Source organism: Myxocyprinus asiaticus, chromosome 39, assembly GCF_019703515.2.
Source record: "Myxocyprinus asiaticus isolate MX2 ecotype Aquarium Trade chromosome 39, UBuf_Myxa_2, whole genome shotgun sequence".
In the NCBI taxonomy this organism is placed as follows: Eukaryota; Metazoa; Chordata; class Actinopteri; order Cypriniformes; family Catostomidae; genus Myxocyprinus; species Myxocyprinus asiaticus.
The window spans coordinates 15,397,465-15,424,799 of NC_059382.1; the positions used below are offsets into that span (position 1 = coordinate 15,397,465).

Consider the following 27,335-nt stretch of genomic DNA (forward strand, 5'->3'; position numbering starts at 1 on the left):
TTAGAAGACTTTGTTTTGTATCAAATGGATACAAAATATAACCCAGATCAGTGTGTGATTTCGTGTGATATCTCAAGCCCTGACATTAAAGGCTTGGAGAAGCCTGTGAGTCATGTTTGGCCATTGTGTTTTGTTGCAGTTTGCCCACTGTTTGTTTGTTTGTTTCATTATTTATTTATTAAGAGAGAGAGAGAGAGAGAGAGAGAGAGAGAGAGAGAGAGAGAGAGAGAGAGAGAGTGTGTGTGTGTGTAATAAAATGTCATAATCAGGTTATCAAAACAAGCTTTCTGCCCTAATAATAAACACACTTCTCTCGCCCGTGAATGTATCTGCGTGCCACACCTGCTGTATTCGTCTATAAATCTTGATGTGAATCGGATTTAATACGCATTTACTGTAGATTCTCCTTACTATGTACCTTTGCAATTATCCTTATATATATATATATATATATATATATATATATATATATATATATATATATATATATATATATATATATATATATATATATATATATATATATAAAGACTTTTATTTTGAAAGTTAAAACAACGCATAAGGGGTGTGTATGTCGTGGAGCTATAAAATACCGGTGTGTGTGTTTGTGTTTGTTTATTTATTTATTTATTTATTTTTAGGGAAATATAACAGAAAATGCAGGCAGACGACATACTAACAAGTAAGCAATTTGAAAAGAGAACAGGAAAAAAGTATTAAATTATTTATACATATTATTAACATATTAGGCTATGCATCAGCACTTGCAACAAAATAATTTACAAAACAAGCATAGGCTGACAGACAGTATTAAGAGCTTTGGTCCCCTTTGAATTCAGAATTGTTGGGATGTATTGGTTAATTTCGTTTTCAAAAACAATAAATTAAGGCTTTTGATTACTGAATTTGCTTCGGTGAATATGCTATTTGTCAAGAAACGATAAGATATTAATAATAAAACACCCATTCTGTTTTGTTTGACAAATGATACACTGCAAAAACCAACTAGCAAATGTTCATTAATAAAATTTTGAAAAGTCTATCCAAAATAATTGTGAGCTCGACAGTTCCAAAATTGATGAAATAATTTCGAGCATCAGAGAAAGTGCAATTTGTCTCTATATCTAGTTTAAACCTTATTTGGCTGGGTAAAACGTATGCAATAATTTGAATGATACGTCCCTGTGACTTTTATTTTGACAGTTGACGTCTTGCACTACGCGTATGTACTTCCTGCTTCTGCTGCTGGGCGGGAGTTTCATTTTTGTACCTCATTTTGTTTACACTGACATTAACCGTTAATAGTGAGTCTTTTCTTTATGAAGTAACCTGTCTGTTATACCTGTTCTTTACATTACGCCTGAGGTACAGTAAATATCTTACGGGTGTTTTCATTTAGTAACATCGGTTGAATATGACAAAATAGCTAATGCATTCAATGATATCTGCACATCAAAACTTTAATGCACACGTTTATTCCTCTTTAGTCAGTAAAATTGTATCTTAGTAGATCTGTCATTCGTTATGTCAAATGTCAGTTCAATTACTACTCCTGTTTTTTTTTTGTTTTTTTTTTAGAATTAAGAGCATATATATCTATTGTTAGTCCAACTAACATACTGTAGATCAAATTAACTTGACTTGTATTACAGTCTTGTATTATATTATTCAGCTAAATAATATTGGCATGTGTACATTTGTTGTATTAAAATAGAATAAAAATTATTTCTCTTGACAAATGTCAGTCAGTTCAATTGTGTAGTCAGCACTAATGATTGTATCCTCAGACATTGACCTCCAGCGGACTCAGAAACATTCAGCATGGCTGCAGCTCCAGTGGAGTACACCATAGGAGGGGTGAAGATAAACTTCCCCTGCAAAGCGTATTCCTCTCAGCTTGCCATTATGAACTCTGTAAGATCTATTTCAGTTGTTTTCTTGACTTCAACAAAATGTCACACTGGATTTTGCTTGATGACAAATTATAAGGGATAGTTCATCCAAAAATGTAAATTCTGTGAGCATTTACTCAGCCTCATGTTGTTCCAAATCCATACGGCTTTCGCTCTTCCGTGGAACATAAAGGAGATGTTCAGGCAAAAGTTTAGGGACTGACTAGTCTTGCGTAGCCAGACCTTTGACTTAAACAGCAAAGTGCATTGACTGTGGGCATGCTGTCTGAGGCTGAGACTAGGGACTGACAGCCTCAGTCACCATTCACATTCATTGAATGGATATAAGATGCAGGGCTCGACATTTAGCATTGTGATGTGCTTGTCCTTTGGACAAGTAAATTGGTCATTCACTTGTCTGAGTAAAAAAAGGACATTTATCATTTATGTATTGATTACATTCTCAAGTAGAAACATGTCAAAATTTCTGTTGTATGTTTTCTAACATTACAACAGATGCCCAACCTTATAGGATACATATGCAATCTACCATGACAGAAATGTAAACTGCTGGTTAGGGAAGGAGGCTTTTGTCAAATGGTAGTTAGATTATGTTACACATGTTAGTCATAAAGAAAAGCCTCCATCGCCATCATTTACAGCAGCGGTGTCCACACTTCTATGGAATGAGATCTACTATGTTTGGTAGCATGATTTTCTTTTTCACTTAGATCATTCGTGGACTTAATCATGGGCAACACTGTCTATTAGAGAGCCCTACCGGCAGTGAGAAGAGTTTTGCGTTGCTGTGTTCAGCCCTTGCATGGCAACAGGCACAGTATGGTACGTCTAGAAATTTAGTATGCTCTGTTTGACATCATGATATAAATAGGAGACAAAGTTATGTAATGTGGATTCAAAAAAAGTATGGCATCATTTCATACGTGTGATGATTCTCAGAACTTAATAGAACTTGGCACAGCCAAGCTTTTAGGACATCAGTGTCAAGCAGAAAGAACTGAAAGCACAAATCTACTGCAGTACTTTTTTTGTGTCTTTGTCTCAATATCAAGGTAAGGAACAGAGTGAAGCCAGAAGTGGCTAATCCATGTCAGTGTGTGTGCCATAGCCAAGATGCACATGCCACTTCCAGCAGTACATCATGCAAACCTCCGGTGGTTGATCTTACTGGTATAGGTGCTTCTGCTCAACCTACGACCCCTCTCTCAAAAGGAGGTGAGTTTTCTCTTAAACATTTCGTATGATGATTACCTAAGTGTAGACTATGTGTCCTGTCTAGGCATTCTGATGTAGGACGCACCCTTGTTTCCACAGACAGAAGCAACCAGCCTAAGAGGTTCACTTTGTCTTCCCGTCTATCTGAGAAACTTCAAGCCTCCCTTACTACTTATGGAGAACAAGATGATGATTTCAAGACTTTTAGGAAGCGCATTCATACACCATTCACAGACCAGAAGGTATCACAACAAATACTTTCTTTTCCTATGACATTATTGATTGTCTTCTTGTTGACTTATCATCACGCTCTGTAGAAGCATCTGAAACATGCCACATGCTTGCACACACACACTGCCACAAAAAAATTATTGCTCCCCGGCCCCATTTCATGTGCTCATAAAATCATACAAAACAAAGGTAAACAAACTCATATTTACAGTACATAAACAAATAAATATTAAAGAATCCATTAATCATATTCAAAATATAATTACAATCCATAATTCATTCAACTTTTCATATCATGCATTATCATGCAAAGTCAACTTTGCTCTAACTAACATGGCCATAACTCATTGTCTTTTTTCTCTCTAAAGAGCAGTAAGCGGAGATGTATCGAGCGAGGAGTAATTTACATTGATGATGATGAGGAGGAAGATCTGGAGAAACCTGTGCCCGGGGCTCAGAGTTGGACCATGGAATTGAACTCTGGTGCCAGGGCGGATAGCTGCCAGTCGCAGCCACAGCATTGTGTGAGTGAACCTTAGACACATTTTTTACTTGTATCTCTAATTTGGAGAATATGATGTAATAAAGTATTAAAAATAGACATGGAAACTCTGTTTGATGTTTCTCCACATTTCATCATCCATTATCCATTAAGCCCCAGATTATTGAAGTTTTGGAAAGGATGCAGATGGAATGTCTATTGAGGTTGTGTTATTTTTGGTCACTGGGTGGCAGCAGATGACCATACGCAACACTGTGATTCCAAAGTTTCTTTGTATTCATTATCTCTGTTTAATTATTGTAATTTGATGAGTGCTGTGCCACAACAAGCCATATCACTGATGTTGCTTTTTATCGTACATGCCATGATTTATGTAAGGCGTTAGTTCTGTTCTCAGTCTGACTCAATGCAAAATTGGCGCGTTTATGTTAGGGTTAAAGGTAATTTTTTTTTATTATGTCGATACATGTCTTACACCAGCACCTAGTGACCTGGATTATGCATCATTCAAACACAGTAGTTTTCAGTTACCAATGCCATTGTAGAAACTCACTATGGACAGTAAACCAGGATTAATTTAATTCATGAATAAAAGTGTCCAATAACAGGGCAGTTACTGAGATTAATTGAGTAGTATTCAGCTGGTCATGTGACGCTAACATTGCTGCCCCCATGAGGCGCCCCTGCTCCATTTAGAATAAAAAAAGCTTTTATAAGGTTGCTGATATGACTGAACTCTTCATCTCACATGAGTGACCATGATTTTATACAGGATGTTTCAAAATTACTATTAATTTCTTTAGAAGTAAAACATTTTAAATGAGAAAAAAATACAGTGTCAAGGTCCGAAATGAACACCCGCCAAGCACCAAAACCGGGTAAATTTTCTGTTTGGCCGGTGAATTTTGCAGGGTCACAGGCCACTCTGGTGGGTGATTTTTGCATTCTAGCAGTTTATGTTAGCTTGTAAAATACATTTAAACACGTTCTAGTTTTGACCTCAAGGGGGCTCTGTAGGCCTACAATACAGTCAGTAATACACAGGTGTTTACGTAGAACAGCTCATATTAGCTCCTAGTCCTGCTGCACATCAGTAGTCTCAAACACTGAGTGTCCACTGGCGCATGGTGAGCAAAGGTGGATTCAGTGCTTTTAATCTAGACTTCAAATGATGATTGCACGCATTCTTGTGGCAATTCTGTAGCTGGGTAAGCAAACATTATAAATCAAAACTGTTTGTATACATTGGGTATTTGAAAATGAAGTTGCCATTTTTCCAACTGTTATCATGCATATTTAAGATGATATCATTGCTCGTGTACTGAAAGCTAATAGTAGAAAATACCAGTGGGCTTGTACTGTTAGCAGTAAAACAACATCATGCCATTGGGATGAATGGAAGATGACTCTTGGATTTACAGTCGATGTGCGAGTAAGTTTTAATTACCCACTTGCACTTGTAAAATGCAAAAAAAAAAAAAAAGAAGATATATATATATATATAATATATACACTATATTGCCAAAAGTATTCGCTCATCTGCCTTTAGACGCATATGAACTTAAGTGACATCCCATTCTTAATCCATAGGGTTTAATATGACGTCGGCCCACCCTTTGCAGCTATAACAGCTTCAACTCTACTGGGAAGGCTTTCCACAAGGTTTAGGAGTGTGTTTATGGGAATTTTTGACCATTCTTCCAGAAGCGCATTTGTGAGGTCAGACACTGATGTTGGACGAGAAGGCCTGGCTCGCAGTCTTCGCTCTAATTCATCCCAAAGGTGCTCTGTCGGGTTGAGGTCAGGACTCTGTGCAGGCCAGTCAAGTTCTTCCACACCAAACTCGCTCATCCATGTCTTTATGGACCTTGCTTTGTGCACTGGTGTGCAGTCATGTTGGAACAGGAAGGGGCCATCCCCAAACTGTTCCCACAAAGTTGGGAGCATGGAATTGTCCAAAATCTCTTGGTATGCTGAAGCATTCAGAGTTCCTTTCACTGGAACTAAGGGGCCAAGCCCAGCTCCTGAAAAACAACCCCACACCATAATCCCCCCTCCACCAAACTTCACAGTTGGCACAATGCAGTCAGACAAGTACTGTTCTCCTGGCAACCGCCAAACCCAGACTCGTCCATCAGATTGCCAGATGGAGAAGCGTGATTCGTCACTCCAGAGAACGCATCTCCACTGCTCTAGAGTCCAGTGGCGGCGTGCTTTACACCACTGCATCCGACGCTTTGCATTGCACTTGGTGATGTATGGCTTGGATGCAGCTGCTCGGCCATGGAAACCTATTCCATGAAGCTCTCTACGCACTGTTCTTGAGCTAATCTGAAGGCCACATGAACTTTGGAGGTCTGTAGCGATTGACTCTGCAGAAAGTTGGCGACCTCTGCGCACTATGCGCCTCAGCATCTGCTGACCCCGCTCTGTCATTTTACGTGGCCTACCACTTCGTGGCTGAGTTGCTGTCATTCCCAATCGCTTCCACTTTGTTATAATACCACTGACAGTTGACTGTGGAATATTTAGTAATGAGGAAATTTCACGACTGGACTTGTTGCACAGGTGGCATCCTATCACAGTACCACGCTGGAATTCACTGAGCTCCTGAGAGCGGCCCATTCTTTCACAAATGTTTGTAGAAGCAGTCTGCATGCCTAGGTGCTTCATTTTATACACCTGTGGCCATGGAAGTGATTGGAACACCTGAATTCAATTATTTGGATGGGTGAGCGAATACTTTTGGCAATATAGTGTATATGGCCAGTAAGAAATCTGACTGGCTGGTCAATTTTTTCATCTACCAGCCACCTTGGCTGGTGGGCTAAAAAGTTAATTTCGGACCCTGCTGAGTGCACCTTTAAAGAGCAACTATTATGGTTTTTAAACGTGCCTAATTTTGTTTTAAAGGTCTCATACAATAGATTTACATGCATCCAAGGTCAAAAAACACTTTCATTTGCTCATAATTTAAATTGCAGCATTACCTTTTTTTCTCAGTGTCAAAAACGACTCGTTCAATGATCCGTTCTAAAGGATTTATTCTAAACTTCAACTTTCAGAGAGCCTACTCTGCTCTGATTGGTCATATGTCCCAGTCTGTTGTAATTGGTCTACCGCTTAGTGTAGTGTTTGAGGGCAGGTCAAAGCTGTTCATGAGGAGCCAATGAAGACCAGAGGTGGGTTTTTTGTTACCAAATTACATAGGTTGTACAGGAAGTAAGTCTGGAATTACTGATGACTCGTTTCAGGTGTTCAGAATCGATTCTTTCTTTTGGGAGTCAATAACTCCATTTGTTGTGCACTTTGATTTTTGAAACTTTGCAGACTTTTTTACATTCACAAACAGCTATATAACACACTACATGAAAGGTAATATTTGAAAAACCATAATAGGTGCTCTTTAATGTACAGTCAGATGGTCATTATCACAAATATAGCCCGACAGGGGGATGACGACCACAATGCAGAGTTGCTGACCACATTATCCTGTTTATTATACCTCTACTTGCCAAATAAATAAATACATTTAAATGAAATATTAATTTGTTTTGAAATTATGTTATTATGTGGGAAGAAAGAGACCACGGAGTCTTTAGAAACACTGAAGTCAACTAAATTCATATAACTTTGTGCCTGGATGTGTGAACATTATTAAGAAATATGTAACTGCAGACCAATCAGAGCTGAGTATTCCAGAGGGCCATATAATAAAGAGGTTTAGGAATGCTATTTAGTTCCCATTCAATTCCAGCCTATTTTATGGTAAGTCATAAATATGTTTTTCGCTCAGATCCAAAAATACGTCCGAAACAGCTGTTCAATGACATACTGTTTCTGAACATTCAGACACCCGCCACACTGCTGGTGGAGGCATTTAGAAGTACATTTTAATATGAGGATGCAAAAGACTACATGTAAAACCTCAACTAATATGACATTAAAGTCTGTTATCAATGACATCATGCCTCATTCTATCAGTAGAATTCATAGGAGATCAGAAAAAGAAGCTGTTTTAACCACTCGATGATGATTTAAAGTAATATATATAGAGCAGTAGATAATATGTAATCTGTAATGTTTACCTTCTGCATTTATGGCGCTAACACGCTGCCATAATATGAGCTGATTACACTGTTTTTGTAATTTATGATGACACTGATACTACTGCAAATATGGGTGTATAAAAGAGTGTTAATAGGCAGAATAAAGATAAAAGAATAATGATGGCATATCTTACTTTGTGCAGATGTGTGAATGGCTTTTGGTTGCAGATGGCACATGTGTGAATGGGAACTTTGTGCGAAAGAGTGAATGAATATTTTAGTATAAAAGTCTAATGACATGTTCTTGGAAAATGTCTCTACGTGAACTATCGTACAGACGTTGGTAAATTTGCACCAGCTCGCTAATAACTTCGCCCTGACGAGCTGAATCACAGAAACGAACTCAAAAACACCTTTTTGGCCAGAGTTTGTTTTAAAAGCTGTCACACCCATTCGTTCTTGTGTGCAGGGGTCTTGAGTCTGCAAAATGCAGTTCTGCATCTGCACGCTCTCCAAAAAGCCTCAGAAAATCTGATGCCATGTAACAAACACCGCAGCTATTCACATGGCCTGTGGTGAAAAGAATCAGTCAATGTGATCGCCCGTCACACCGTTGGACATAATGCTTACAACTGGTACAATCGAAAAGGGAGTGACTTGTGCAATGCGTTCCTCAAGATTGGTTGACTGTTACCCAAAGAGGACGTCCCAGACCTGTTGGGCCGGCTGAGGGGTTTGTTGGGTTGGGGGAGTGTCAGGAGAAGAAGAGAAAGCAAGGCTTTGGGTTTCACTCTCTCACCTGACACCGTTCGCGGCCCCTGCCAACGTTGACTGACATCTTCAATGGGCCCTTTGAAGCGAGCTCCAGTTTAATTAAGAGGTTTGCCTTGCTTGGCAGTGATCTGTGAAAGCCTGGGATAAATATTGAATGGAGTTCACCTGCTGGTTACGGTGCTCTAGGGATAAACAGGTGCTTTGTGAGATCGGGGATTTGCGGGGTGGGGGGTGCTCCAGGGCAGCTATCAGGAGGGCTATAGGGAGTAAAGACCTCACTGAAATGCTTAACTCGCTGTCTCTTTCTCTCACCCACTATCTCTTTCTCTCTCTCTGTCCATCTGTATGCTGAGGGTGCAGTGGCCCAGGCAGGCGGACAGTGTGAGATTTCAGTCTCTCAGGTGTCAGACTCTCAGAGCCAGCCTGTTGAAATGCAGTCTCTATTGTGCGCACTCACACTTGGTCCTGCATCTTGCACCACAGGGCCATTGTAGAGTGCAGACAATCTAGCCTCACCATCTCAAACACAGGAGCTGCTCTCTCCACACCTCACCTGGCAAACAGAAATGCCACTGTCTAACAGAACAAACCCACCTCTTATGTTTTTCAGCAGTAACTGATAAGTACTCGGATATATCCTCCTCCTCTCCACATATCCATTACTCCTCAAATTTTTCCTCTCTCGCGGAGAATATAGTGACCAGCAGCTTGCTTATTTTATGTATTATAGTATGTGTGCTGGCCCTGAACTGTAACTAGCTGTTAGGTCCCATAGGAGCTGTAAAATGATGTCACTGGACACCAATGCTGCTACAAATCCCTTAAGACACTTTCCTAAAATCGTTGCTTGTATTTTCATGCCAGAACAATGCCCGCATTTTATCAGCAGAGCAGTGAGCTGCTAGATGCATCAGCAGGTGTCTGCCCCTGACTGGAACAGCATGCTTGGGTTAACGCTCCCGCACAATACCTCGCACTGTTTTATTGCAAACTGATGTCGAGGTCTGGAGCGGTCCGAGACATAGCTCTCTGCTCCACTGATATCAGGGCCTCGAAGGGAAAGAATGCACCACTCTGCTTGAATGTGTCTGTGGTGACAGGTCCGGCCAATGCAGGCTGTTATCTGCATTCCAGGGGTGTCTTATTTGCGGCGCGGTAGCAAGAGGGGCTGAAACTGTAGCAGGCAGCGTGTAATGGATACCCTTGTGTCAGCTGTTTCCTGCACGGCTGCTGACAAGGCCTCCCATTCACAATCAGCCCTCTTTCTCCCCCTTACGATGAATAAGTAATTATTCGGTATAGGAAGCAGGATACTTGGACTGGTCTATTGAATGTGGCAGCAGCAGGTAACGCGATCGCCAGGGCCGAGAGAACCAGAGCCCCAGCGCGTAACTCTTCCTTCGTAGCCGTAACCTTAGCTGCTGCCATCTCTCTTGTTTATTTAGCACGTCGGACCTGGTCTTTGTCCCAGTGGGGGATGGTTTAAAACACTGGCTCACATTCGCTTCCATTCTATCATTTGCTGTAATTTTTAATGACAAACAAGATTTGAGAAGCAGCTCAGGTACCCAGAGCTGGACCTCTTCGGTGGAGTGCAGGCTAAAGGACAGCTTTATCCCTGATGTGAAGGTGTAACACATGCCGTGACTTAGCATTTGTTTATATGGGATAACCTTACTGTCACTCTTAAGAAAAGCCAAGAAGGAATCTGGTGTCTATTGGAGACCTCTGTCTACATAAACATTTTTGACCTTTATACAGTACCTATCAGCAGGCCCACATGGAGTCTGCATCTACAGAACTGCAGAAAGCTCCACACAATTGGCTAGTTGCATAAGACACCATGTTTGATTTCTGGTTTACAGAGTGTGGGCATAACCACTTCCGGTTTTACAAGGCAGACACCACTGAAAATGTCATTTTACATGAGGTGTTTATAGAAAAGAGATTTAAAATATATTGTAGCTTCGCAAGGAAGGCATGAGGCCTATCAGTGTGTTTATTTAAGGCTGCATTCTGTAATTATTTATAGAATCACACTTAAAACAATGGTGAACCCCCAGGGTTCCCAAATGTCCTGGAAAACCGCGAAATTTGCAATGCAGTTTTCCAGTCATGGAAAAGTCATGGAAAATTAGAAAAATATCTAATTATCCTGGAAAATGATTATTTGTCCTGGAAAATATTTTAGGATAATAGAATTGTTTAAATGTGTTGCTAATAAGATTTGTGTAACACGTACAAAAACATGGTAACGATCGGGACTCGGAATAGGAGTCAAATCTACAACCTTGTATCGTTTTGTCACTGCCGGTGGCTGCGCATTGTGAAACGTCAACAGTTAATCTGCTGTCATCTCTGCTTTGCTCCGATTAAATAGTTTAAGCATTGATATAGTACAAAATATGATGTATTCGTTGCAACATTGCTGTTGTGTTAACCACAAAAAACATTTGAGTTATAAACTTTAGACAATGATGACTGTCACACCACTGATTTCTTTTAAAACAAATTCACACCCTGACTTGGTTGCATGGTGATTTGGCCTTCACACCTCAGAATGTGAATTCATTTTTAATATTCAACAATCTGTGTCTGCTTATACCACGGTCACCACACGCAGAATACACGGAATCATCCATGCGATTATCCAATCAACCAATCGTGTGGCAGCAGTGCAGTGCATAAAATCAGGCAGATACGGTTCAGGAGTTTCAGTTAATGTTCACATCAACCATCAGAATGGGGAAAAAATGTGATCTTAGTGATTTGGAATGTGGCATGATTGTTGGTGCCAGATGGGCTGGCTTGAGTATTTCTGTAACTGCTGATCTCCTGGGATTTTCACGCATAACAGTCTCTAGAATAGGGTTGGTCGATTAATCCAATTTTTTTTTCAATTACAGTTTTGGCTTCCAACGATTATGAAAACAAGATAATCGAGATAAAACGATTATTGTGCCGCATTCAGTTTTTGCAATGAAACACCCTGGCATTATATCTTTAAAGCATCCTTTATTGAAGTTCAAATAATAAAGAAGCAGGTTATGAAAATAAACTACAAAACTGGCATTTCTTTGTGCGGTCAGCGCCGTGTCTATGGGTTGCGTGAAGTGACCGGTGAAGAGATTGAATCTTCTCCCAGCTGATGCACACTCTTCTAATATAGAGATGTTTAAATTTCTCTGTATTATTAATAAAACACCTTTAGTTTTGTTATCTGCAGCAGCATAGGAAATCACCTCATAAAATGTATTGTTGCATCTGTGGGCATCTTCTTTCCATAAATGGGATTCATGGATTAAATCAATATCAACTTTCGTAGTAATTCCATAAAACTTGTACGTTTATTGGGGCCATTTAAACCATTTATATTGCAGCTTAATATGTTCAATTCAGTCATTGGTGTCAAACAAATAAATAACTTAAGTAAAAGAGTCAAAGTAATACCCCTGCAAATGTTTTGTCATAAGTCTAACGTTAACCCACCCCTTGCCCTCAGAACAACCCCATAACAGCCAACAAACCCACCGCACTGAATTTATGCAGGCTGGGGTAAGAACAAGCCCCAGTCTGCCACCCTCCCCTATTGTAATCCGTGACATCCGCATTGGCCTGTACAACATTAACGCACCGACATTAGCCCCCATTCAGAGAAAGAATAAGTGACTTAACCTTAAATCACATCAGTGTTAAAATGGGGATAAAGAAAATATAAATTAAACCTGTTGATCTCCTTGTAGTGAGGAACGAGTACAGTAAATTGTATATTAATACTAGAAGTCTTTAGGTTAGTAGAACATCACCTGTTTGCCTGCATAAAAGAGCTACCAGCAGTCATCCATCACATATTGTTCATGTTACACAAGTTTAATGACTATAACGGTCTTTTCTTCCATGTCGATATTTGAAGAATGAGGTCAGGCAGTCGAATTAAGGAATTTCCGCACTTCCTACGCGTTTCGTGACAACCTTCAGCATGGCTGGGTATAGGAGAAAGTTCTGCATCTCTTTAGGAAGCTGATTGGATCATCTTTCTCGACCCTTTTAGGTAGCCCTATCAGCCGAAGATTGCTGCGCCTGCTGCGGTCTTGTAGATCTACCACCTGTTGTTCGAGCACGTTTATACCTCTAGCATGTTCGTTGATCACTTTTTTCTGCTCTCTCTGTTCCCCAGTAAGAAAGTCAGTTTTGGAGCACATGGTTTGGATTGCGTGTGAGGATAATTCGCTGTGCATTGCTGCTAGTTCGGTTCTCAAAATATCCTCAAACCGAGCAACGGTGATCGCCATATTGTCATCCATGTCCGCTCGGCCTGATGCAGGCCCTGTTTTAGTTTTGTTCTTTGTTGGAGAGGGTGATGGTGAAGAGTAATCAAGTTTTCGACTGTACCATTTAGCCAACTGGCATCAACCGAAAAAACGTTCCCCAGATGTCAAAAAAGGTTCATAAAAACACTGAATAGTGGGCTAAGTGCACGGAGCTCTGTTAATGTGCATCCAGGCCCAAGAAAGCGTCACGTGATCTCCCCAGAAAGTTCTTATTCTGCTGTTGAAAGTAATTTTATAATTGGTTAACGATCTAGTAACAGTAGCACACTGTTTGATTGACAGGTGGCGTATGTGTGTGTGCTGAACATGCACGTGTGTGTGAAAATGCTCGGGGTAATGCGCACCTGAACGGTCAAATACACTTCAAAATTCTGCCAAAATGCCAGTCTTGGTGAGGTATTCATGTAAACACAGAGCGTGATGTCTAAATTGACTGTAAACAGCGGAGAAAAAAGCAGATTTGTATTAAAATGTCTGAATTGTAAGTATAAATGTAAGCTAATAGTCCTGCTGCTGTCTAGCGTGTCATTATAATAATCAAACAACCATAACCAGAAAACAAGAAAACACTCACTGGTCTTGACTGGGTAATTTTAGTAGCTTTAAAAAGTATTAATGTATTATAATCATACAGTGAAGACCAGTAATAGTTTTATGTTGCATTTCATTCTGAACGTTTATTTGATAGCCTACTGCTGTTAAAAACTTTTAAAGCTGTTAAAAAAGCTCTTTTAATTTTTTCATTCGTTTAATTTTTATTTCGTGTTCAGTGGCACAATTTTTAAAGTTCAAAATGCGTAATTTGCACGCACTCCCTCCCCCAATTTTCAACCACCATATAACACCGTTCACTGGCGGTGATTGGCCCTTAACCACCGTGGTGGTAAAAAAAATTCCACCGGAACAGCCCTATTTTAAGGGACAGTTCACCTAAAATAAAAATTCTGTTATTATTTACTCACCCTTATTTTATTCCAATCCCAGACTGACTTTCTGTTGTGGAACGAAGAAAAGGTGTAAGGCAAAGTGTTAGCCTCATTCACCTTTTACTTTTTCTGCTGAAGAAAGCAAGTCATATAGGTTTGGAACAACAAAATGTTAAGTGAATGATGACATAATTTTCATTTTGGGATAAACTGTCCCTTAAAATCCAGTTAGCAGATTTTGCCCAAAAAAATAAATAAACAATTCCCTCTGGGCCTAACAACAATGGATAGAAACCTGTTTCATAATCTTATGATGGTAGATGAAGCCTTCCTATCCTGAAGGTGCAGAAATGTATTATTAGTGTCGATAAAGGCTCTTTCAAACATTAGCTTTTCTTGTTTTATGTATGCGATATTTCCTTTTTCAGATAATACTGCTGTCTCCCATAGAATGAAACAATGACATTCTGTTTGACATCAGCTGTGTAACACATGAGTTGTGTGTCAATCCTGTGAATGGATGGGGAAAGTGGGACACTTAAAATGCTCATACCATCCTCAAGATCAGATTCACAACTAGAACTGGCTGCAGGCATCTTTGTGTGAAAGCTGCAATTAAAGGGATCCAGTCAGGGGCCAGTAGCATGAACAGTGGCATGGTCTAAAATTACATTCTTGCTTGGGGTCATTCTGTTTTGACTTATAGCATTTCCCTGTTATGTGAATGATTATCTATATGGCCGCTAATGCAAAGCCTATTCATGGGCTTGGCAAACAAGGGCTGTAGCATTGCTTCAAGTTGGTTGTTTCTCTTTGTAATGTTTGCGGTTGACTTGCTTTTCTTTCTTTGTCTCCAAAAGTCTCTCATGTCTTGTTCTGTCTGTCCCTGCGCCAACCTCAAAGCAGGACAGAAAGGACAATGAGAAAGACAAAGAGGGAAGTGGTAGGAAAAAGATCCACAAGATCATCTTTGGCACACGTACCCATAAGCAGATCACACAGATCGCACGAGAGCTTGCGACCATCCTGAAGTGGTGCCTCGTGCCAACCACAACAAGTGCTGCAAGGAGCTGCTGGAGGCCAAGTACTTGAGTCGCCTCCTTCCCAAGTTACACTGTATGACATCACATCCAAGTCTGAGCACAGGTTCTTTATTCATCTGTAATAATTAGAGCCTCTCAGAGGGATAAGACTTCACTAAAGAGCTCACTAGACTTAGACATCCCCTGGTTCACTGAGTTCAGGGTCTCTTATGAGATCTGTACTCAGAACTCTCAAAATTAGCAAGTATTGTGAGAGAAACATAAAGATTGTTTGTGAACCTTTTTTAGGAGGGCAGTTGATTGTCATGAAACCTACACTGACATTCCTTGTATGGTCTCATTTTAGATTTCTGCATGATAATGGTCTTTTTGTTTGTGTAGCAAGAAATCTTTTCCACCCCTCTGTAGCTTTCTGCCTTATCCCTAATCTGCTTTAGCATTTGGCATGTTTGTGGAACACAGTTCTGCCACTATTCACTGGAAACTAGTAAACACTGCGAGTTCAGCATTACACACAATGAGGTCTGGGCAATAGGACGATGTAATCGGATATCGACGATATCTTACAAAGATCCTGATGCCGATTGCGACACTCAATTGATAGACGATGATCGACAACATCGGGAAATGGCAAAACCATGGATCTGGGAATTCACTAGATATATTAAACAGTAGGCCAGAGTGTGAAACTTGCACCCGCCACCCACTTAATGCGACGAGGCTGAATCCAGTTTGCGAGCTCCTCGTCCAAATGTATTTCATGCGCAGGTAATTTTGCTCATCTAGCTGCAACAGGTGGGTGACCTTTAGTCATCTCGGAGTGACACATGACAAGAAATGCTGTTAGTCACAAAGACGCGCTTGAAGAAACACACTATTATATTTTTAAGAACAGACAAAACAAAGCCGTCAATGCTCGTGTCTGATTTGTGCAGCACGAGCCTGTCTTGTGGAACACACGCATGTAGGCATGCGCCGTTATCACTATTGCTTTCTGTTTCATTCGTCTGAAAACTGTTTGCAAGAATTATGTCATCTGTGAGAATGCTGCAAATGATCTCCAATCATTTCAGGAGGTGCTGTGAGTTTTGTTCGCTTTATTTCCACATACCAGTTCGCGGTTAACGTGCATTGTGAACGCAAAGTGATGAAAGTGATTAAATCATAAAATAATACAAGACACGTTCACCTTGAACCTAAAATTGAGTTCTATTTTATTTTTCTTTAGGCAACATTAACTGTATTACCAATAAGAACACACATTTGGCAGCATTATTTTGGGAACACAAGGGAATTTATTAGGCTTTATTATTAATAATATTATTATGATAATCTTTACATTTATAATTGTCTTTAGTTCTTAATCTGTAGACTATTAGTAATTTTCCACCTGTTGTCCTTGACTGATACTTGCGTGATGGCAAATTGAGCCATTGGAGATGGTAAATGTTTGGATTTTGGGAGGTGGTTATATACAATCACTTTGTTAATTTGGTTGCTTTTTTCATTTAGTTTAAAGTGTAGTTTGAATTTTGAAATGTCTTTTGTTCATGTTTTTCGTGTTTCAATAAATGAATTACATTTTTAAAGCAAATTCAATAAAGCTAAAATATTCACTGACCCTCAGCAGGGGGGTTGACGACATAATCGTATATAACAAAATTTTTTAAGGCTACTATTAATAAAATATTTTTTCAAAAGCAATGGAGATATATCCAGTCCTAGCTCCATTGATAAATCATTAGAATCTATGACGTTTACCCTCTTTAGCATTTTGTTTGCAAGCAGATTTATCAGTGCTTTTATTGCAGGACAAGCGGTTATTACTGTTATTGCAGAAAACATGTATATCGTGTACCCCTCAAACCAGTTTGTCACAATCTAAAGTGAGACAGAGCGAGCATTTGTGCACATAAACTCTATCAGTGTGCATGCTGACTGACCACCAACCAATTCATATACATTTGAGACATATTTTCATTGCCGTCATTCGACATGAGATTAACCTCGGCACATATGCACAGCAAGTCATAGGTGGCAAACAGGTTGATTTTTTTATTAATTTTTTTCACTCCTACTGACCAATATAGTGTATGGGTCATGGCCTCTGCCCTGTCCGTCTTTGATCGTTGGGATAACCTTGCCAAACTAGTGATCAACCTATCATGAATTTGTTTGTCATTGAAAGTCTTGAATTGGATCTTCTGAACGGAGATTGACCCAGTCTTTACTGTGAAAACAAATACCTTGTCTCCTGATCTTCACAGCGGCCTGCAGGCCAAACAGCAAGTGTGGCACTTATTCTGTGAACCCTCTTCTCCTTTCACTGTGACACTGTTGTAAGAAAAGAAGGTGAGACGCCTTTTGGATTACCGATCCTGAAATACAAAACCTTACTTTAAGAATTCACAAACTTAATCTCTGTCACCAAAGCTATGGAAAGTGGTTACAGGCGATAATATTCCCAATCAGTCATGGAGACTTTTTTTTTTCTTTTTTCTTTTTTTGTAGACTTGTCAAAGGCTTCAAACATACTTTTTTTTTTTTTTCAGTGGGAGATTCTGTATTGTCCATGTTGCTCAGTCCCCTTACCATCGGGCAGACTGTGTAATGATACCTATTACACTGTCACCACAGGTGTCTGCTCACGTCTCTACTGTGGTGTGCCCTTGCACATGAAAGAGACGGAGACCGTGCCGACAATCCCGCTTGCAGAGAGGAGAGAATGATCTGTAGTTTTTCTCATCCTCCCGGGGGACCAATCTCTTATGAGCCCCACTCTGTTATTCCACTGTCCTGGTCCCACTGAATGTCTGAAGAGCATAGGCCTTTCAGACACTTGTCGTTAGGCCACACACCCTTCAGCAATGTCATCATCACCTTCATAAAAGTCGGAGGAGAGGGGGATAAAAACGACACGGCCACGCTGACATTTATCCCGTACACTCATTGAAGACTAATCTCTCTTTGAGTATGTATAGTGGAAGCTACCATCACCCTTTCAGCAGCAGGCTTCAGGCTCCAGTGAATTGTGGCACAATGCACAGATGCTTAATTCTCTGCAGGGAGACACCTGCCTAAATTACATTATAAATAGCATATTTGTCAAGAGGAAATGATTGCGATACCACTAGATATGTCCATTGGAAAAAAGTAGGGGGATTGAGTCGATGGCATCAAAACATTTACTTTTTCATTGGTTAATCTAATTGCTTTACTTTTATGCATTTGCCAAATGCTTGTCAAAAATTACTTAACATGCATTCAAGCTATAAATTTATCAGTTGAGCTACAAGAACACCTTCAGCTTGTTACTGAAATATCTGCACCTGTGTCTCAAATGCATAAAAGGATGATTCTTAAAAAAAAACTATCAAAATTTTGTCATCCTTTTCTCACTCTCATATTGTTCCAAACCTGTTTGACTTTCTTTGTTTGAAATGAAACAGAAAAGGAAACGAATGGAAGAAAGTTAGGGACTGATAGCCTCCAGTCACCATTCACTTTCATTTTATAGAAAAAGGTGGCTGAGGTTGTCAGTCCCTAACATTCTGCCAAACATCTCCTTTTTTATTCCATTGAAGAAAGTAAGTCATATGGGTTTGGAACAACATAGTGTGAGTACATATTGACAGAATTTTAATCTCTGGGTGAACTATCTGTTTTAAGAGCTAATTCTTTTTTTTAATTATGCTTATTAGAGAACATTTCTCCATTGTTGTTTTATCTTTGTGTGTTTCTGTATTTGCATTTATGTGATTTCAGGGCCAATCTTGCCGGTACTATCATAATGTGCATAAAATGAAAGATCAGTGCTTTACAGTGGGTGCATGGGCTTCACCAGGCCTGGGACATTGAGGAGCTGGTGCATCTCGGTGGTAAGCTGCAGTCCTGTGCTTACTACACTGCTCGAGAGCTCATGCAGGAGGCCTGCATCGTATTCTGTCCTTATGACTGCCTGCTAGACCCTCTCATGGGAGAGTGTGAGCATCAGTACATGAACTACCATATCATCTGAGCTTCAATATATATGCAGAATATAATGAACTGCATGTTTAAAGTAGTTTAATGTTATCAGTTTTCAAATGAGGTTGATTACACATTAGTTGGGGTGTTTTCGGATTTTCTGTGCTCATCTGGTGATAAATGTCAAGTTGTGTTCCTCTGCCAGATGGAAATCAATCTGAAGGAGCAGATTGTGGTGCTGGATGAGGCTCATAACATAGAGGACTGTGCCAGTTTCACCCTGAACCACGCTAAGCTGTTGCTGGCTCGAGATGACATTGATGGAATGGTGACACACAACATTCGGCATGATCAACACAGGCCTCTTCTGGCCTTCTGCTGCAGCCTTGCCAAGTACAGTCACATTGATTTTCTCATGCAGTAGTCCCACATCACAGGAGGTTGGACATCCATGTTCTGCTTCAACCAGTCATGATGACAGAAGTTTCATTTTTGTTAAATGTCCCTTTAATCATGGGATGTTATAGGTCAAAGAGACGATTTCTGAAGATGCTTGAAAGTTTTCCTAGACCTAGATTATCTACAGTGCATCCGGAAAGTATTCACAGCGCTTCACTTTTTCCACATTTTGTTGTTACAGCCTTATTCCAAAATGGATTCAATTCATTATTTTTCTCAAAATTCTACAAACAATATCCCATAATGACAACTTTAAAGAAGTTTATTTGAAATCTTTGCAAATTTATTAAAAATAAAAAACGAAAAAAATCACATGTACATAAGTATTCACAGCCTTTGCTCAATACTTGTTGAAGCACCTTTGGCACCAATTACAGCCTCAAGTCTTTTTGAGTATGATGCTACAAGCTTGGCACACCTATTTTTGGGCAGTTTCTCCCATTCTTCTTTGCAGGACCTCTCAAACTCCATCAGGTTGGATGGGGAGCATCGGTGCACAGCCATTTTCAGATCTCTCCAGAGATGTTCAATCGGGTTCAAGTCTGGGCTCTGGCTGGGCCACTCAAGGACATTCACAGAGTTGCCCCGGAGCCACTCCTTTGTTATCTTGGCTGTGTGCTTAGGGTCGTTGTCCTGTTGGAAGATGAACCTTCGCCACAGTCTGAGGTCCAGAGTGCTCTGGAGCAGGTTTTCATCAAGGATGTCTCTGTACATTGCTGCATTCATCTTTCCCTCGATCCTGACTAGTCTCCCAGTTCCTGCCGCTGAAAAACATCATCACAGCATGATGCTTCCACCACCATGCTTCACTGTGGGGATGGTATTGGCCAGGTGATGAGTGGTGCCTGGTTTCCTCCAGACATGACACTTGCTATTCAGGCCAAAGAGTTCAATCTTTGTTTCTCATGGTCTGAGAGTCCTTCAGGTGCCTTTTGGCAAACTCCAGGCAGGCTGTCATGTGCCTTTTCCTGAGGAGTGGCTTCCGTCTGGCCACTCTACCATACAGGCCTGATTGGTGGAGTGCTGCAGAGATGGTTGTTCTTCTGGAAGGTTCTCCTCTCTCCACAGAGAAATGCTGGAGCTCTGCCAGAGTGACCATCGGGTTCTTGGTCACCTCCCTGACTAAGGCCCTTCTCCCCCGATTGCTCAGTTTGGCCAGGTGGCCAGCTCTTTCTCCATGTAGAAACACCTGGCAGCGGTGTTGGAGAAGGAGGAGCAAGTATAAATTAATTTGATTGTGTGAATTCGAAGCTGTAGTGGTTCTTGATGATGTGTGTCATGGCAGGCATTTTCTGATCTGAGTGAATCAGTGCGGAGTATTGTGCTGACCTAAGGCACCCTCTCTCCCATGGGCTCCTTCTCCTCCGAACTTGGCATCCTGTTCTCCATCCAGCTAGAGGCCAGTCACGTCATCGTCAAGTCACAGGTCAGCATTTTCCTTTTGAACTTATTTCAACGTTTAGGACTAACGTAAAATGTTTTATCAAAGACTACATCTAGCTAGAGAGCGGGGGCTACCTATTAGATTATTTGATGTGTAGACCTTAAATATGGATTGAAATTAAAGTGGTAAAGTCAGAGTCATTGAATGGGTGTGTTTGTATTCGATGCAGGTCTGGGTCGGCACAATTAGTGCAGGGCCCCAAGGTCATAAGCTTTGTGCCACATTTCAGCGTGCAGAGACGTTTGCTTTCCAGGACGAACTGGGGGCTTTGCTTTTGAAAGTGTATCATACAGTCAGTCATGGAGTTCTCTGTTTCCTACCATCCTACAAGGTATGTCAAATTAGTATTCTTTGTTATTAGTGGTATACAGGTGCATCTCAATAAATTAGAATGTCGTGGAAAAGTTCATTTATTTCAGTATTTCAACTCAAATTGTGAAACTCGTGTATTAAATAAATTCAGTGCACACAGACTGAAGTAGTTTAAGTCTTTGGTTCTTTTAATTGTGATGATTTTGGCTCACATTTAACAAAAACCCACCAATTCACTTTCTCAAAAAATTAGAATACATCACAAGACCAATAAAAAAAAACATTTTTAGTGAATTGTTGGCCTTCTGGAAAGTGTGTTCATTTACTGTATATGTACTCAATACTTGGTAGGGGCTCCTTTTGCTTTAATTACTGCCTCAATTCGGCATGGCATGGAGGTGATCAGTTTGTGGCACTGCTGAGGTGGTATGGAAGCCCAGGTTTCTTTGACAGTGGTCTTCAGCTCATCTGCATTTTTTGGTCTCTTGTTTCTCATTTTCCTCTTGACAATACCCCATAGATTCTCTATGGGGTTCAGGTCTGGTGAGTTTGCTGGCCAGTCAAGCACACCAACACCATGGTCATTTAACCAACTTTTGGTGCTTTTGGCAGTGTGGGCAGGTGCCAAATCCTGCTGGAAAATGAAATCAGCATCTTTAAAAAGCTGGTCAGCAGAAGGAAGCATGACGTGCTCCAAAATGTTTTGGTAAACGGGTGCAGTGACTTTGGTTTTCAAAAAACAAAATGGACCAACACCAGCAGATGACATTGCACCCCAGATCATCACAGACTGTGGAAACTTAACACTGGACTTCAAGCAACTTGGGCTATGAGCTTCTCCACCCTTCCTCCAGACTCTAGGACCTTGGTTTCCAAATGAAATACAAAACTTGCTCTCATCTGAAAAGAGGACTTTGGAACACTGGGCAACAGTCCAGTTCTTCTTCTCCTTAGCCCAGGTAAGATGCCTCTGACGTTGTCTGTTGTTCAGGAGTGGCTTAACAAGAGGAATACGACAACTGTAGCCAAATTCCTTGACATGTCTGTGTGTGGTGGCTCTTGATGCCTTGACCCCAGCCTCAGTCCATTTCTTGTGAAGTTCACCCAAATTCTTGAATCGATTTTGCTGGACAATCATAAGGCTGCAGTTCTTTCGGTTGGTTGTGCATCTTTTTCTTCCACACTTTTTCCTTCCACTCAACTTTCTGTTAACATGCTTGGATACAGCACTCTGTGAACAGCCAGCTTCTTTGGCAATGAATGTTTGTGGCTTACCCTCCTTGTGAATGATTGTCTTCTGGACAACTGTCAGATCAGCAGTCTTCCCCATGATTGTGTAGCCTAGTGAACCAAACTGAGAGACCATTTTGAAGGCTCAGGAAACCTTTGCAGGTGTTTTGAGTTGATTAGCTGATTGGCATGTCACCATATTCTAATTTTTTGAGATAGTGAATTGGTGGGTTTTTGTTAAATGTGAGCCAAAATCATCACAATTAAAAGAACCAAAGACTTAAACTACTTCAGTCTGTGTGCATTGAATTTATTTAATACACGAGTTTCACAATTTGAGTTGAATTACTGAAATAAATGAACTTTTCCACGACATTCTAATTTATTGAGATGCACCTGTATGTTATATTGCTCATACTTAGGGTTAGGTATTTAAACAAACTCCAAAAGCTACAGTACATTTTAAACTTTGGTGTGTCCCAGGGGCGTTTGTGCTATAGACCATTTCAAGGACTGTTCGCTGGTGACATCAAGTGATGTCACTGTTCTGTGAACATTTCCTGCTTGTCAAAGCAGAGACCATTTAGCAGCGGTGATAAGGCTGTATTTTTTCGTTGACCATTGGATGCAGTTAGGCATTCCAATTTCTTGCATTCATTTTAATAGAGACGCACCACTTCAACGAAAAAAACAGCCATATCACCGCTGCTTTTAAACACCGAGCATGCCTCTCCTCAGGAGACATTCTTGAAATGGGCTATAGATGTGAATGATGCCTTAAAAATCATGCGGCTTGTTGATTTATATTTTTCAGTGACCTGACTTATGATTTTTGCCTTGAATCTTTGTTGTTTTGATGTTGATTTGTAACTGAAAGCTGCCACTGGGAGGCCTTAGAGACCACAGCTTTGCACTTCTGATGTTGACATGATGTTTTCTTCAGAGCCACAATAAAAATTATACTGGATCTGCATGCTGTGTAAAACTGTGGTTGCTGCCTGGCATTCCGGTACAGGAACCACAAACCACTAGAAGTACCTACTTAGAATTTAATAGTAGCGGTCCGACAATGACCATATGTGCTAATAAGCACGTAATGTATTATGGATAATGAACAAAACTTTGAATGCTGGCTCACGGTTTTCATCTATTCTTTTTCAAGTAACAAGCTCAATTATTGAAACCCATTGAAAAATACTTTGTTCCTCATTGTATTGTCATGTTTAGGCTATGAATAATTCACTCCTCTTCAAGCTGCCTGTCATGATGCACCCTCACAGGGGATGATTAACTTTCTCAGATGTCTTTGTGTGTGCATGTATATGCCTTTGTCTTGATGATGGGCTCTTAGTTTACATTACCAATATATGGGTTAGATCAGGTGAATAATGCAAATAATATGTTTGCAGTGAGATTTAGCCTACTCATTTGATCAAAGATTGCTGCCCCAATTTTAACATGAGAAGCCATTTTTATCAAACACAGAAATGCCCTATTGTAAATCATGTCCACATATGAATGTTCCATGCGGATTAATATTTAATCTGGAAATTGAACAGTTTAGGGACCCATTTTGAGACTTTGGAGGTCCTGGAGCCTGAAAGTCCCATCTGAGGAGGAGCACGCTAGAGCATCTATAGTCTCCAGGCACCTCTTAACGCAGCTGCCTGATCATTATCTCTCCACTTAGCTATGGGCCATATGTGTGTACTGTATGTGTCTATTCTGGCTTTTTGTCCCCTTGACACTAATTGTACTATACGACCCTCAGGCCCAACACTATTATACATAACTCACAAAGATAGACACACAGACTCTTTACGGTTCTCGAGGTGTGGTTTGGGAGCTTCCCAGACTCATCAACTTGTCTCAGTTGGACCCTGGTTAACCACAGCGGCCATATTGTCTGGCACAACCTCATGACAAGAAGGGCAAAAACAGCTGGGGAGGGCCGGCTCATTAAATGTGAGCTGGCAAAGGTGAAAGATCTTGTGGAAACGAAGGATGCTTTTAAAGCAGATTAAGATAAAGGCCATTAGAGCTGACGTCGCCAAGCTGTCTGTGTGAAGAAGTTTCATCTAAGCTGGTGCCTGGTGCTTGAGTTGGAAGTGGGGGTGGAAAGTATATGTCTGTACAGCTTGCATCCTCACAAAATCAAATGCACAGCAGGGGCGATGAGAAGAGGTTATGAGACCCCAGGCCTCTCAGCATACTGTCTGCACTCTGCAGTCTCCGAGACATGGCCAAAATGCACTGTCATCATATACAGTAGAAATACTATAGCACATGTGATCCAAGGTATTTCAGTTACAGTGATACTGTAAGGTTTTTTTTTGTTTTGTTTTTTTTTTAGCTATTGTTGGTACTTTTTATGCTTTGTTTCATTAAACATTTACCTATTTCCAATCTTTGTTATCTTAAAATGGTTCTATCCTTTCTTAAAGGGATAGTTCACCCATTTGTCATTTACTAGTGTTCTTCCCAACCAAAAGGACATTCTTTTTTGTGTGTAACAAAGAGTATGTTAAATAGATAGTTCACCCAAAATGAAAATGATCTCATCATTTACTCACCCTCATGCCATCCCAGAATATCTCAGCTCTGTAGGTCCTCACAATGCAATTGAATGGTAGCCAGAACTCTAATGGTCCAAACACACAAATGCATCATAAAGTAATCCATACTACTCCGTATGAGTCCATATGTCTTCTGAAGCGATCCTATCGGTTTTGGGTGAGAACAGTATAGTACACCAAACTATAACTCCTTTTTCACTGTACATCTTGCCGTTGCAGTCTTTTGACATGATCATGATTTCAAGCATGATTACTCTTCCTAGTGCTTTACTTATATGCAGAGCGCTACATTGCGCTATAGGAAGTGTAATTGAGGTTGAAATCACAATCGCCAAGGAGACTGCTGTTAAGATTTATAGTGAAGGAGTTATATTTTTGTTCTGTTCTCACCCAGAATCAATTAGATCACTTCAGAAGACTGATTAAACCATTGGAGTCGTATGGATTACTTTTATGCTGCCTTTATGTGATATTTGGACCTGCAGAGTTCTCGCCACCACTCACTTGCATTGTATGGACCTACATAGCTGAAATATTCTTCTAAAAATCTTCATTTATGTTCTGCAGAAGAACGAAAGTCATAAATGTCTGGGATGGCATGAGGATGAGTAAATGATGAGATAATTTTCAGTTTGGGGTGAACTATCCCTTTAAGCAGACTGTTAGTCTCAGTCACTAATCATGTTCATTGTATTTAAAAATAATAATAATAATTCAATTTAATGCTGACATCTCTTTTTGTGTTCCATGGAAGAAAAAAGTAACACTGATTTCAAATGACATGAGGGTGATTAATAACGGAATTGTCATGTTTGGGTGAAGTATTTAACACTGTAACATTTATGTTCTTGCATCTAAGATGGCGACATTATAATTATTATTATTTTTTTAAATCATATTTAATTTCCATTTTGTAGCTTGATGCCAGCTTGCTGAGGACACCTAACTAATATATGAAATAAGGCAGAGAAAGATTTTGCTTCTGTTGCCAGTCTCCTCTTGAGCTTTAAATGAACCATAAACTGCAATACTGAGCCCCATTAGCAGCAAACGATCCTACAACTCACCACTCACGTCTGTTTACTGCACCAAGTCACGCACAATTCACCAATGTTTACTTGGTAGTAGGAGGAAGTGAGATTGAGCCACTTGTTCTTTTCAAACCCTGAGCACTGCTCACTTGGTTTTAGATGTATATCAGAGTCATTGTTTTTGTTTTGCTGACATGCCACTTCAAGTGTGTGTCTCTTTTTGCTGTCCATTAGTGAGGCAACCCCTTATTCCAGTCAGCTCTTGACTAGATAAAAACGGATCCATACTTCAACAGAACGTGTGCTTTATCTGTGGTGTTCAGCTCTCACTGTTGGCTTCACACTAATGGCATGCCCTGCGGCAGCGCTAAGAAGTGTTGGTGCTTGCAGGCAGGTGGCAGGGGCGCCACTATGCTGTCCTTGGCGTGATCATCACTGTGATATTTGACAGCTGAATTATTTACAGCCGCAACACGTCTTCCCTTGCCACCACCAGGGCCCTATGTTTCATTTATGCCACCCTACAACAAAGATTGTCCATTATTTAGAGGCCTTTTGCAAAGAAAAAAAAAACCAGCAATGTGTTACAACAATGACGGAATGGCATCAAGATTAGAGGAAAATAGATAAAAGAAAGCAGTGGAGGAGGTGGCAGAGGAAATGAGAGCTGGAGAGAGCCTGCACAGAGTTCTGTGCCAGTTTGCCACCATGTCCCCTTGGAGAGATGCATCCGCTTGACTTAATCTAGCATGGTGGAACAAGCTGTGATGCATATATTTAGTCGGGTAACATCAATTAATTATTCACCTTTGTTGTGCCTTTGCAAGTTCACTAGATAGTCTTCACCCCACTTTGTTTTATCAACAGTTTCTTTGAACGTGTTAGCCTGTTTTTGTGTTTAGACAATAGCCCTGTTTACTGACAGAGAGTAGGGCAGCCACATATTATTTTAAGTTTTTTTTTTAATGACCTTTTTGGAATCATCTCTGTGGACTTAATCTGTTGTCTGGTAGCTACGGTATTAAATCACCACTTAGATGTGGTTGTTGCGTCAACTTGGCTGCACATAGCAGCAGAACACTATTGTCAGCTCTGTTTGGAGTACCAAATGCGGTGCTGTTCATAAAAATGTGTGTGACAGCTTTATTCTATAACTGAAGTGGCTATTTTAAATTTGCAAGTGTCACAACTGAATTTTGAGAGCATAGTTTGGTTGAGTGTTGAGAAATACTGAATGATTTATAATACAAATTAAATCCTTAAAGACAGTAAAAAGTAACATTTACTATAGTTATTGTTATGGTTACAGGCAATACTTGCAAGTTAGAGAAGG

General features: G+C 40.2%; 1 pseudogene; it reads left to right on the forward strand.

Annotated features, from left to right (window-relative positions):
* Window positions 1-647: 647 nt before the first annotated feature.
* The window catches only part of LOC127429664 (Fanconi anemia group J protein-like), a 48,693-nt pseudogene continuing 22,005 nt past the window's right edge, over window positions 648-27,335 (forward strand).